The sequence below is a fragment of the Dasypus novemcinctus genome, chromosome 17 (assembly GCF_030445035.2).
Source record: "Dasypus novemcinctus isolate mDasNov1 chromosome 17, mDasNov1.1.hap2, whole genome shotgun sequence".
Taxonomy (NCBI): Eukaryota; Metazoa; Chordata; class Mammalia; order Cingulata; family Dasypodidae; genus Dasypus; species Dasypus novemcinctus.
The window spans coordinates 85,731,671-85,746,849 of record NC_080689.1 but is presented as its reverse complement, the minus strand read 5'-3'; positions in this window follow the sequence as shown (position 1 = coordinate 85,746,849).

Here is a 15,179-nt window from a genome sequence, read left to right as displayed (position 1 = left end):
GAGAGTGGGAGCCCATCTCCCTAAGCACTGGGTGCCCCAGTGAGGACTACTGCATCACATCACCCAGGGACATCTGTGCCCACCACAGAGGTGCTGTGAGTATGTACATCCCATAGGAGGGAAAGGGGGAAAGGGAAGGTGTGTGCCACCTTGAGGGAGCCGCATCAGCTTCCTGAACCAGAAAGGCAAGTGTGAGAAGAAAACAGCTCTGGTACCTGCACTTCGCACCTAGCACACAGGAGAGGAAATCTCAGAGAAGCAGGATAAGAGTGGCTGTAGAGATATTTGTTTATTGTCTGTCCTACCCAGTAAAATGAAAGCTTTATGAGGTCAGGGCTTCTGTTTTATTTGTTCCTATGTTGCTACCATAAATTTAGAAGTGTTCCTGATGTTGTTTGCATAAGTCTAAAAATATTGTGGATTTTGGGTGGGAGCAAATGAAGAACCTGCTCTATGACAATTTAGGAGCTGAAGCCATTTTACCTATCACCAGTAGGTGGAGGGGTTTCCCGTTAGGATACTAATCACTGCTATTTGACAAACTGACTAAAGGACAGTGCTAAGGGTGACATCTAATCATCTTGTTGCTCATTTTCAGAGACAGTATTTGCTGTGAGGACAATGCAGAGGTCTGATTCTCGATATAATGAAGAACTGGAGAGGAGTTGGCAGCAACTCTTCTGGGATTCAGGTCTCAGCCAGCATATGAACCATCCAAAGACATAAGACTCTGAGAGATATATTTAATAGGTATATTTAAAATTATAGGTTCAAATAAAAGAATTAGGAGAATCATGAGTAGGTAGTTGAATTATAAATGAGTATAGTTTTGTTATATTGGAGAAGTAGATTATCATGTATTACCAAATAAGGCCCACCAAAGAGGTAGTGATCATTAATTACGCTGTGTCCTTGCCTCTAGTTTGAAATCTTGTCTTTTGGGATAATTAGATTCATTTGTCAACTTGTCCAGGCAATGGCACCCATTTGTTTGTTGAAGCAAGCACTGGCATAATTATTACTGTGTAGATTTAAATCATCAGTAAGTTGTAAGCAGTCAGAAGAGAGAACGTCTCTACTTCAGCCTGCCAGATTCTCCTGGGAAATACATCAAAAACCTTCTTTGGAGTTTCCAGCTTGCAGCGCTTTACAGAATTTGGATGTGTGCATCCTGACAGTCATGTAAAAACAATTTTATAAAATATTGTAATATTTTTAGGTTGGTGCAAAATGAACTGTGGTTCCAGACAGTGAAATTTAGATCTAAATAGGCTCAAGCACATCTTTCTTATTCAAAATAGGAATCATTTCAATCAGCACATTTTTACTTATTCCTGTAGCATAAAAATCTGTGCTTTGAAATTCAACAAACTCTTGGAAAGTATTTTCTGCACCCTGCTGGTTGTGGAAGCATTTTCCCTGCCAAAAGTTGTTGAGGTGCTTGAAGAACTTGCAGTCAATTGGCAAGAGGTCAGGTAAATAAGGTGGATGAGGCAGACCTCAAAACCCAATTCATTCACCTTTTGAAGCATTGGTTGTGTGACGTGCAGTTGGGCGCTGTCATGGAGAAGAATCAGGCCCTTTCTGTTGACCAATGCTGGCTACAGGCATTGCAGTTTTCACTGCATCTCATAGCTTTGATGAGCACGGTTCTCAGGTTTAATGGTTTTACCAGGATTCATATTGCCGCAGTGAATCAGATTGGCAGCAGACGACCAAACAGTGACCATGACATTTTTTTTGGTGCAAGTTTGTCTTTGGGAAGTGCTTGGAGCTTTCTCTTGGTCCAGCAACTGAGCTGTTTGTCACTGGTTATTGCATAAAATCCACTTTTTGTCCCATGCCACAATCTGGTCAAGAAATGATTTGTTGTGTAATAGTGTAAGAGAAGACAATACTTCAAAAAGATGATTTTAAAATTTTCAGTCACCTCATGAGGCACCCAGCTATCAAGCTTTTTCACCTTTCCAATTTACTTCAAATGCCAAAGAATGGTCCATGTTGAGCTCTTCAGCAACTTCTGGTGTAGTTGTCAGAGGATCAGCTTTCATGATTTCTCTCAGTTGGTTGTTGTCAACTTCCAATGGCCAGTCACCATGCCCCTCATCTTCCAGGCTCTTATCTCCTTTGCAAAACTTCTTGACCCACCACTGCACTGTATATTAGTTCACAGATCCTGACCTAATGCGTTCTTGATGATGTGAGTTATCTCTGCTGCTTTATGACCCATTTTGAACTCAAATAAGAAAATCGCTCAAATTTGTTTTTTGTCTAAGATCATCTCCATAGTCTAAAATACATACAAAATAACCAGTAATTAATAAGCCAATTGCAAAAAAAAATGTAAAGTAAGAAATACACATTAAAACAATGTATGCCATAACTATATTTATTTAACAATGGATGCCAATATCAAATGGCAATTTCAACAATGCAAAACCACAATTACTTTTGCACCAAGCTAATATTTAGATAGCTCTTTTCAGTTATGTTTCTCTTGACACTTCTAGTATATCTTTCATTATTCATTTTGTAACAAACTAGAGCCTTCCCATTAGATTTTCTCTGTTGCAAAAGGATAGATTCCACTTTTACTTTGGTTCACATTTACTTTGGGATTTGTGCCCCTCTTGCCCATAGTACTCTGTAAGGTCCTTCAGGATAATGTACCCCACATGGGTAAATTCTTGCCTCTCTTTTTTCATTCAGACTCTTGTATAGCCCTGGAACCAGAGGTCAAATCTTTGTACTGTCCTTGAATACTTTCAGGATAAAAATGGCTTTAGAGTTAAACACTTTTTTGGTCCTTAACTTTTATAAAATTTGGACAAAAAGGTATACATTTTCTTCTCTTCCTATTTCTTTTCTCTTCTTTTATCGAATCTTCTATGGTCTTCTTTCTTTCTTTTTTCTTCCATTTTTTCCCCCAGGGTGTATTATTATTATTTTCACCTAGGATAAACTCACAAGTGATAATGTACATTGCTGGAAAAGGGCAATTTTAAAGGGAAAGCCTTGGTGTGAAAGGGATTATAAGAAGCCCCAAAACACAGTCTAGGAATTCACTTTTCCTGCTGAACATGGGTATTCCCAAGCACTGGCATAAGAGCAAGAGGCCTGGACTAAAGATTTTGGCAAGATGAAAAATCCAGCATATGAAGCTGAAGGAAGGACATCAGTTCTGGTAAGTAGTGGTGAGCTGCTCTTGTAGGGTACAAGATCACAGAGCTGCGCAGTTTATCTGTTGAGGTCCTTCTGTCCTTGGACATATTAACGTTTTTTCTGCCAAGTCAATACTGTAGCTGCTGGGAGCTTCAGCTTCCAGCACAAACCCCCTCCCCTGGTTACCTGTAGGTGTTTCCTTGCTGCACCAGCTGTTTCCTCCCCCCACAGCTCTGAGCATGCACTCTTCCTCTATCTTCCCAAAACACTGTGCCTCCTGAATCATTCCTTAGAGTGTTTGCAGACTCAGGGCAAGTTAAGAACTTGGCCTTTTGTGGAACTCCTTGGGTGAGATTGTATTTATTTGCATCTTGTGTTTCTTTTTCTTTGTTAGTCCAGCTAGGGTTTGTCTATTTTATTGATCATCCAAACAAACCAGCCTTTGTTGATTTTCCCTACTGCTTTTGCTTTTCAATTTCATTTATTTCTCCTCTAATCTTTCTTATTTCTTTCCTTCTGCTTGCTTGGGATTAGTTTGCTGTTATTTTTCTAGTTTCTTAGTGGTTCAGTTAAATCTTTGAGTTTAACTCTTTCTTCCTTTTTTAATATAGGCATTTAGGGCTATACATTACTCTCTCAAGGTTGCCTTCAATGAATCCCATAATGTTTGATAAATTGTATTTTCATTTACATTTTTATCAATATATTTACTGATTTCATTTGCAATTTCTTCCTTGACCCATTGATGATTTAGGAGTGTGTTGTTTAGCCTCTACACATTTGCAAATTTACTTTTTTGCTGACTATTATTTCCAGTTCCATTCCATTATGATAGGAGAAGGAACTTTATACAATTTCCATCTTTTTATATTTATTGAGAGCTCCATTGTGCCCCAACATGTGGGCTATCCTGGAGAAAGATCCATGGGCACTTGAGAAGAATGTATAACCCGCTGAGTGTGGATGCAGTGTTCTGTATATGTCTGTTATGTCTAACCTTTTATCACATTGTTCATGTTCTCTGTTTTCTTGTTGATCTTTTGTCCAGTTGTTCTGTCTAATGAGGTGAGTGGTGTTTGAAGTCTCCAATGATTATTGTAGAGATGTCTATTTCTCCTTTCAGGTTTCCTGGAGTTTGTCTCATGTATTTTGTGACATAGTTATTTATGGCTATTATATCTTCCTGAAGTATTGTCCCTTTTCTTAATATATAATGACCTTCTGTGTCTCATAACTTTTTGGCATTTAAAGTCTTTTGTTGTCTGATATTAGTATAGCTACCCCTGCTCTATCTGGTTACCGTTTGTGTGGAGTCTCTTTTTCCAACCTTGCACTTCCAGCTGATTTGTATCCCTGGGTCTAAGGTGAGCATCATATGAGCATATGGATGGCTCATGCTTTTTTATCCATTCTGTCAGCCTGTATCATTTGATTGGGGAGTTTAATCCATTCACATTCAATGATATTACTGTAGATGCATTATTTTCTTCATTTAATTCTTTGGTTTTCATATGTCATATCTTATTTTGTCTGTCTTTTTATGCTTTTGGTTATCATTTGTGCTATTTTTTCTTCTATACTCTCTTCAAAGCCTGTCTTTCCTGTCTTTTTTATCAGGTTCTAAGGCTTCCTTTATTATTTCCTGCAAAGGTGGATTCTTTTTGGCAAACTCTCTTAGTTTCTGTTTGTTTGTAAATATTTTATACTCACCTTCATATTTGAAGTACAATTTTATTGGATAAAGAATTCTCAGCTGGCATTTTTTCTCTTTCAGTGTCCTAATTGTATCATTCTGCTCTCTTCTTGCCTCCATTGTTTCTGGAGAAATCAGCACTTCATCTTATTGGATATCTCTTATATGTCATGCATTGCTTTTCTCTTGCTGTTCTCAGAATTATCTCTTTTTCTTTGGCATTTGACATTCTGATGGATATGTGTCACAGAGTTGGTCTATTCGGATTTTTTTGAATGGGAGTCCAACAGTGAAAGACATCTGATCCTCGGGTTTTCCTGATTGGGAGGTTTTTGATGACTAATTCATTCCTTGTGATTGGTCTGTTGAGATCATCATTTTCTTCTTTCATCAATATAGGGCTTGTGTGTTTCTAGAAATGTGTCCATTTCATCTAAGTTAGTCATCTTGTTGACATCCAATTTTTGAGGGTATCCTCTTGTGATACTCTTATTTCTGTGGGATCTGTGGTGATATTTCCTGTCTCCTTTTTTATTTTAATTGCATCTTCTCTTTCTTCTTTTTTAGTCTATCAAAGGGTATGCCAAATTTTTAAAAAGCTGCTTTTTAAAAATTTTACTTCATTTATCTTTATTTATTTCCCCTCTCTCCCAGATGGTTTTCATGTCTGTCTACTAATTGTTTGCTCACCTTCTCCAGGAGGCAAAGGAACCAAACCCAGGACCTCTCACATGACAGGTGAGAGCCCAACAGATGGAGCCTTGTCCTCTGCCTGAGGGCTGTGGGATCTGCTGGCTTGTGGCCTCTGCTTGTTGTGGTGGCTGCAGAGTGGAGCTCTTTGTGGTGGTGTCCTGCTCTTTCACAGTAGTATATAGCTCTCTTGTGGCTGGAGAACACATCTGTTCATCTTCTTTTTTTAGGAAACACTGGGACCTGAACCTGGGACATCCCATGTGGTAGATGAGTGGCCAAGTAGTTGAACCATGTCTGATTCCAAGAGTGTATGTGTTTATTAATTTTCTCAATGAGCCATTTTTTGGATTTGTTAAAATTTCCTAGTGTTTTTTTAATTCTCTTGTCATTTAGTTATGCTATAAACTTTTTTTTCTTATTTTCTGCTTGTTTTGGGATTCATTTTTTCTTCTATTTCTCCTTCATCCATGTGTTCAATAAGGTCTTTGATCTTAGCTATTTTTTTTAATATAAGCTTTTATGACTGTAAATTTCCCTTTCATCACTGCTTTTGCTGCATCCCATATTTATTGATACGTTGTGCCCTCATTTTCATTTGTTTCAAGGTAGTTTCTGATTTCTTAGGCCATTTCCTCCTGACCCACTGAGTGTCTAAGAATGTGTTGTTTAACTTTCATAACACTGTGCCTGTTCTGGTTCTCTACCCCTTATTAATTTCCAGCTTCATTCTGTTTTTGGTCATGAAAATTACTTTGTAATTATCAATCTTTCCAAATTTCTTGAGTCTGGCTCTGCTAACAGCAATGTAGTCTACCCTGGAGAATGACCCATGTGTGTTAGAGAAGAATATTCACCAGGAGTAGATTGTGTTTCAAGACTTCATTTATTTTGCTCATTTGTAAGGAGCGACTTCTCATCTATTAAAGTTTATCATGAGATGCAGAAGTTCAGTCCAATCTTCAGGCTCCACTTCTTACTCAAGTTCTCTTTCTATATCCACACCATCTGCAGTTGCTTTCCATCAGCATCTTTCATATGAGTTGGAATCAACTACTTTCAAAGTCCTGTTAATTTTGACAGTTTGAACTCCGCCCATGAATCACAGATGTACTTAATGTCATCTAAATAGGTGAATCATATTCACAATTTTTTCCATTTACTTTGCTGAGATCCAAATGAAGACACTGCTTATGGCAGCTGTAGCTTATAAAATGTATTTTTAAATAATAAGGCCTAAAATTCAAAATAACTTCTCAATCCATGGCCTGCAGAATGGATGTTGGGTTATCAGATATGAAAATGATATGAATTTCATTACAACTCCATCAGAGCTCTTTGGTGCCCAAGTACGTGGTCAATGTGCAGTAATATTTTGAAAGGAATCTTTTGTTATGAGCAGTAGGTCTCTTTCGTGGGCTTAAATTATTCAGCTCACCATGTTGGAAACAGAGGACTGTCATTCAGGATTTCTTGTTCAATTTCAGGAGCACAGGCAGAGCAGATTTGGCATATCTTTTTATTGGTCTTTGGATTTTCTAAACGATAAATGAGCAGAGGCTTCAACTTAAAATCACCAGGCACATTAGTCGCCAACAAGAGAGTCACTCTGTTCTATCAAGTGAGGACAACAGAGAAAGAAGGAAGGCACCATCAAAGAGAAAGTGGCTTTTATTTTTACATTTCTTCTTCCAATTTTCACAATCTTACCAGGACAGAGAGCTCATTTACAATCTGAATTTTTCTAAAATAGGTGAGCTAAGGAAAAGGAGGAAAGTAAAGGCATCTACCTTCTTGTATGAGGGAAAATCAAATTTTCTTTTTTTTACATTTGATTTCACCTTTATAGATGACTGCTTCATTCATTTCATATCCTATTTTAATATGATGGACTTTATATCTGAACAGGAGGATGACCTTGGAAGGAAAATACCATGTTCAAGTTTGCACATCTTCTCTCATCTGAAACACAGCAGGGCAGGAGCCAGAGGTTCTAGGATGGTGTCATCATCTTGTTGACTTTCTTTCTTTATTGAAAACCTAGAATCAGAGCAATTTCCTATGGTTGCCTTGTTTTGATTAATGGAATTCCCAAGACAAACTCGCATTTAAGAGGAAAGCAAATGCTCTGTACTTCTTTGTAGGAAAAGTTGTAAAGGCACATGGTCATAAGCATGGAACATGGAGGAGTTTAAAAATTGGGGACATTGAATGTCATGGAAGTCTCTACTGAGAAGGAAAGATTTGATCAAAGTCTTAGTGTTGTAAGAAAATGACAGGGGAGTGAATCAGAGATGTTGTGCAACTCATGATAGGAAAAATAATCAAAATACAGTCTCTAACTGTGTTAGGTAGAGAAGCTTGTGTTTCTGGTGGCATTTGTGTCATAACCCATTTTATTTCTTGGATCTACCTGAATAGGAGGATCATGTACTAGGAGATTTCTGGTGTGTAAAAAGTTTGTAATAAGAACACTGTAAAACAGGAGCCTGAGTATTTTTCAGCTTATCCCTAATTATTGTTTCTCTGGCCATGTACCTCAGATAAAAGGCTCAATTTGTGAGGCTTAGACCAACAATGCTGCTACAAAATGTATCTTGGCTAAGGGAGGTTCCTGCAATGAACCAGTGAAGATGAAGGTGAAATTCTCAGAGCACAGTGTTAGAGATTAAAACGTTGTAAGCTGGTTTCTCCATATATATGGATATATATATACATGCACATGAATATGTATATACACACACTTATAAATTTCATATATGTTTAAAGTTATATAAGTATACCAGTCATAAATACACATATATAAACAATAAGTGTATACTATCATTTGTGGACTTACAAGTCAAACATACATAACATCATTGAGGTCTCTCATATGTCAACCTACCAACAATATCTTGCATTGTTTTGAAATATTTTAACTAATGATTAAAGAGTAACTTCAAAATATTTCTGCTAACCAAAGTATTTTCCCCTAACCACCCTATTATTACTTTTATATAATTTATACATGAACATGCATAAATAATAAGTGTATAATACAAGTTGGCAACTTACAAGCAAACATGCATAACATCATACAGGGGTCTTGTATGTCAACCCATCACCAATACCTTGCACTGTTTTGAGAATTGGTACAAATTATGAAAGCATATTGCTAAAATATTACTAACTATGGTCATTATCTTACATTAGGTGTATTTTCCCTCAACCTACTCTATTAACTATTTTTAAATATATTTTTATGACAAAAGTTTAAGCTTACAAAACAATCATGCACATGTGCAGAGTTCCCAAACAACACCCGTCTATCAACACACCACACCATGGAGGAACATTTTTTAGAGATTATGAGATAGTATCATCAGATTATTGCACGGTCCTTAGCATACATTTGGCACACCTTTTCCATACTCCCCTATTATCAACACAGTACATCTTTGGCATAGATATGTGAATATTACATTATTACTAATAACCACAGTCCATTATCACTCCAATTGTATTATTCCCATACTTCTCCACATTCCCACCACCTTGTAATAATGATGTACACCTGCTCTAGCTCAACAAGGTCACTCTTGTCTCTGTACCATCCACCACAAGTCTCATCCACTTTTGGGTTTGCCATGCTATTCATTCCCTAGATTATTTTCTAGCTTTCTTTAATTTGGTACTTACATTCCTAGACTACCATTTTGAGCCACATTCCACTTTTTAAACCAGCTGTTACTCACTAAATGTATTACCATCCACTCTATACATTTCCACACTTTTACAGTAAAGTTAAATAAAACTTCTACATACATTAAACATCAGTAGGCCATCGCAGTCATCCTCTTATGTCCTTTAAGAAACCACCACCTACTACAACATCTTGAAAATATTTTCCTACATTTTCTTGTAGAAGCAATATGGTTCTTGCATTTATACTTAGGGTATTGATCCATTTTGAGTTAAACTTTGGATAAGGTGTGAGAAAGGTGTCCTCTTTCCTTATTTTGGGTATGGATATCCAGTTCTTTTAGCACCATATGTTGAATGGACTGTTCTGCCAGAACCGAGTGTGTTTGACATGCTAGTCAAAAATCACTTGACCATGATGTGAGTGTCTTTTTCTGAACCATCAATTTGTTTCCATTGGTCTATGTGTTTGTATTTATGACAGTAGCACGTTGTTTTTACCAAGGTACCTAGGCAGCACAATTTAAATTCTGGACATGAGAGTTCACCAACTTCGCTTTTCCTCTTTAAGATTCTTCTGCCTAATCAGGACCACTCACCCTTCCCCATAAAATTGTAATCATGTTTTCCATTTATTTAGATCTTCTGGTAGAATTTTTATCTGGATTGTATTGAATCCGTGTACCAATTTCAGGAGAATTGACATCATAATGATGTTTGGTCTTCTAATCTATGAGCATGGAATGTTCTTTCAATTATCTAGGTCTTTCTGATTTCTTTACCAATTAGTTGTATTTTTCTGGATAAAGTGCTTTACATCATTGGTTAAGTTTATTCCTGAATATTTGTGTTTTTTTCTGTCTTATATTATTTTTACCACTCTTCTGATACTTTTAGTTACTTTTATTGATAAAATCTCCATTTCTTTATGTTCTTCCAGGCCTCTCTCTCCAGTCTTCTGTTTTCAGGCTGTAGCACACACTTTAGTATTTCCTGCAAAGGTGGTCTTTTGGTTACAAACTCAGTTTATTTGGAAGTGAGTATGTTGTGCTTCTTGATATGGAAATCTATGTCCTTCAATAGGGTTGGGATATTTTCTTCCATTATGTCTTCAAATATTCCTTCTGCTCCTTTTCCCTCATCTTCTCCTTCTCAGACAACCATGACACATCTGTTTGCATGTCACTTGCTGTCTTTTATTTATCTGAAACTCTGTACAATTTTTTTCCCTTCTTTTCTTCATCTGTTCTTTTGTTTGTTCACTTTCAGAGGCGTTTTCTTCAAGCTCACCAATCCTTTCTTCTGCTTCCTCACATCTGCTCTTATATGATTCCAGTGTATTTTAAATTTCATTTACTGTGTCTTTCACTCCAAAAAGATCTGATATTTTTCTATGTATGATTTCAAATTCTTCTTTGTGCTCATCCAATGTCTTCCTATTATCCTTAATCTCTTTTGCCATCTCAATGAATTTTTAGGAAGATTTGTTTGAACATCTATGATTAGTTGTTTCAACTCTTTCACCATCTGGAGGCCTATCTTACTCCTTTAACTGGGTCATATCTTCCTGGTTCTTGGTGTAGACTGAATTTTTTTCTTTGTGCATTGATGTCTGGTTTACTAGATTATTCATTCGGGGTGAAGTTTTGCTCTTTATTTTAGGGCTTTTTTGCTCTTTCTCCCTTGCTGGTTGTGTAGTAGGAGCCAAGGATGCAGTTGGTGTTGTGAGCTGTAGAGGCTCCAGCTGCCCTCTGTGCCCTAGGGACTGATGAATCTTCTTCCACATTTCTTCTTGCAAGGTGTTTGGATGAAGCTACAACTATGTGTAGTAATCCAAATTGTGTAGTTCTAGACTATGGTTGCCCAGAGACTTATGAAGCTTCAAGTGCCTCTCTCCCCTTCCTGGGGCTGGGATGGAGCTACTGGTATGGAGAGCAATCTAGGCAGTGCAGGTCCAATATGACTGTACATATCATACTCTTCTGTTTGTGAAATGTGCACCTTCATTTACCTGGAAAGGCTGGTGCAGGGCCCGGCAGCTTTCTCCTTGCTAGAGATGGGGCTGAAGCCTAGGCTTGGGCTGCAGGCCGACCTGGGTGAAAGATACCTGTCCCTACAATCACGATGATTTTCAGTAAGCTTGCTTGTCCTCATGCTTTGTGTGTAGTCAAAATGGTGGCTACCAAATACTTTCTGACTTGGACATTTTAAACTTTAGCTATTTTTAGAGTTATACTTTAACCAGTCAAATTTATTATTCAGTAGCTGAAATCAGTGGTCAATCGTCTCTTCCACCCCTGTTTTTGGGAAATGAAGCTTCCAATTCCAGTCACAGGGTAGCCCCTGTGGCAGCCTGCAGTGCCCAGGTAGGATGATCACCAGCCTCTTTGGTGTGGTCTATATTTTCCTGGATAGGCTGGTGCATGCCTTTCCAGCTATATCCCTGCCATAAGTGAGGATGGGGCTTATGCCAGAACAGCAATTTGATCAGGATGAAAAGAAGCTGGTCCATACAAGCACTGTGATTTTCAGTCCATGTGCTTCCCCTTGTGCCAGAGGTGGAGTGAAAATGGTGTTACTGGCCTCTTTCTGACATGCAGAGTTTTAAACAACAGATCTTCTTAGGAATATAATATAGTCCACTACATTTACTAATTAGTATCTTTAGTTGGTGCCCAACCATCTCTTCCATCCTTTATATGGGAAGTGGAGCTTCCAATTCCAGCCATGGAATACTCCTTAGGCAGAATATGTAGCCAGCAGAAGATAGGCACCAGCTTCTGGGATATGGAGGGCCCTACTCACAAATATTCTTTGCAGATAGGTAGTATCCTCCTTCCAATCTTCCAACAATGTTCCAGGAGGACCTTCTTGTCTCCTGGAGCCAACAAACAGGTGACTAAGATAGCTCTGGGTGATTACTAATTGCCCTGTAGCACACGAGCTGATTCTAGGAGCTCCTTACTTGCCACCACCTTGCTGGTTCTATTTCTTATTTCTTATATATTTATATGCAGGAAGAGGTTGTATCTTGTCTTGGATTCTCTAAAAATACTAAGTTGGAAAACAGTAATTGCATTGACAATTTATTTACAGTTGCTAGATTCACACAAGTTGAACATAACATGTAGAAAATTTTCCAATATGCATCTCTGAGTCTAAAATATTTCAGACTGAATCCTCTGCCATAATTGCAGCAGTAGATGTCTTCAAACTCCAATGTCTCACGACTGGCATCCAGCATTGGTTTTGTGATCAGGAGTGTCCACCATCCATCTGTGGTAGGAGTGGGAGCATATCTTTCTCATTTTGTGATGTTCCAGACTGTGTTATGCCATCTAACTTCCCACACATTTCCTATGCTGCCCCAGCTTGTGATCAGATCTGCAAGCCACACGATATTCATTTTATATTTTCATTTTTGCTTAGCAAAACCCACTCCATTTCTGTTGTGTGCATCCAAGAGTACTAATCCCTAAAACATTTTTCATATTTGGTAGCTTTACCCTGTATTAAAATTTATTTCCCCTTGAATACTTATGGCTATGCTAAACGATTTTCATTTCTGCAAATTTATGAAATAACAAAAAAAATTTAAAATTACTCATTAGTTCATTGCTTAGAATTCTGTTTTACTTGTAAATTAAGTTTATTTATATGATTTATATGATTGATTTATATGATTGATTTATCCTTTCATTCACATACTTACTAAACAAATACTAGTTGCAATCTCCTACAGATCTGGTATTCTTTTGTGTAGTTGGGTTATACTAATGGCTGTTAATGAATAACCTGACTTTTGGATGAGAGGGGATGGGAGATAAACCCAACAAAATACAGGGTTCTTCCATCTCAGTGTATTGGTCTTATAAAGGCTCACTTACCTTGTCAAGTAAGTGACAGTACCTGCAGGACTGGGACGATGCTTTCCAGGAAGCTTTGTATGCTCTAAATCAACATTCACTCTATGGTGCTATTTCTCCCCTAGCTGTCATTCACAATCCTAGAAACAAGGATTGGAAATGTGAGTGACTACTATTCACTATTACCCCAGAGATTCACCAGGAAAGTTTTTATTTCCAGGCCATGCAAATTCAAGCTCAACTGGTCTTCAGGTCTTTGTCCCAAAAGGAGGAGTGCTTCCACCAGGAAACACAAGCACAAGCACTATTCCATTGATCTTGATGGTAAGACTGCAGCCTCCCCACTTTGGTCTTTTCATGCCTCTGAATCAAAAGAGAAAGAAGGGAATTATGGTATTGGCTGGGTTAATTGATTCTATCTAGAGGAAAAGGACTGCTAGTACACATTGGTGGTAGGAAGAGTTTGTCTGGGATGCAGATGACCTAGGTCACCTCCTAGTATTACAGTGCTCTGTGATGAAAGTCTATGGAAAACTGCTACAAGTCAACCCAGGAATGACACTCAATGGCCCAGAATCCTCAGGAATGAAAGCTAGAGTCATCCCATCAGGCAAAAAAACAGGGCCAACTGAGGTGCTGTGTGAGGGTGAAGGGAACATGGAATAGGTAGTGGAAGAATATAGTGATGGATAGGTACTTTGACCATGCGACCAGCTACAGAAATGAAGCCTACAATGGTCATGAATATCTATTCCTAGCTAGAGTTAATAAACAATTTCATTAGATTGTTAGGATACAATTTGATATGCAAAAATCTAGCTAAATATAATTTATACTAAATAACTTTGTACACTTTGGATGAATTCATGCTTTATTGATATGTATTATAATATTGATTTATTTTAAAAAAAGAAAGCAATACACAAAAGATGGGAAATCATCTCTTTCTTTCATACTCCTACTAAGAATCACACTATTTTGTAAATACACTTATCAATAAATGAGTACAGATTTCTCTATGACCTTGATCCCTAAAGTATGAAGTTTATGTTTATGGTTCTGGTACCTCCTAGTCCCGGAAATTGAAGTTACTTTACTACTCTGTGGTACAATGATATGAAAATTGTTTCATGTTTTTTAGCATTGTTGTGAGGCTCAGTGAGTCTATACATGTAAAATATGTGAGTATTGCCTGGAACTAAGACCACATTTGGGCACTGTCTTCATTTTCAGGCTCTACAGGTGGCCGTTCCTTCTCAGTGTATTATGTCCTGTGTCTTTATGATAATAAAGATATATACTCATATCTCAGAATCCTCTAGTTTCTGATGTAACCTATTGTTTTGCCTGCTCTTCTCTTGAGTAGTCTGCACATTCCTGCTTTTTGCCAAGATCACGATAAAGTCAGAGATTGACCTTTAATTTCAAAATCACATCTACGTGTTTTCAATCCTTAACCAGGTTGTCATTTCTTTTCTTTTAAAATAAATATAATGATCATCATGCTATGCTCTATTTATCTCAATCTTCATAAAATCTACCTAAAAACATTTAAATTTGGCCTTTATGTCATTGGTACAGCTTATATGTTGCAGCATTAGTTTCTAAATGCCCATTCATGGATTTGTGCAGCAGGCTATAAATTCGGTGAGTTCTCTCAGAACAGATTCCTAAACTCCAGTTCTGGAAATTCTGACTAGTTTGTCCAAATGTGGCTCAAGATTCATATTTCCAACCATTGTGACACCTGATTCTGATATTCAGCTGATTTGAGATGCTGAAATATCTTAGTTAATTATGTAATAGGTGAACTTTCAGAGTTTGCGTTCTTTTGTCAATTTGAAAGCATGCTTTTTTCAAGAATGCCTGAAAAATTCTATCTTTATATCAGTCGTTGTAGTGTACTTTGCATTTTAACATTTGTTCCAGATTTTTTATTATGTAGAATGTGTCATTAATTGGTACAGTTAAAACCATCATTGTGGTTTTAGTTTATGTTTTTGCTTCTAACTTCTGCTTTGGTCTCAGTTAATGAGAGCTCAGTTTAGAAAACAGAGTTGTCTCTACCTTGTGGTTAAGTCTGG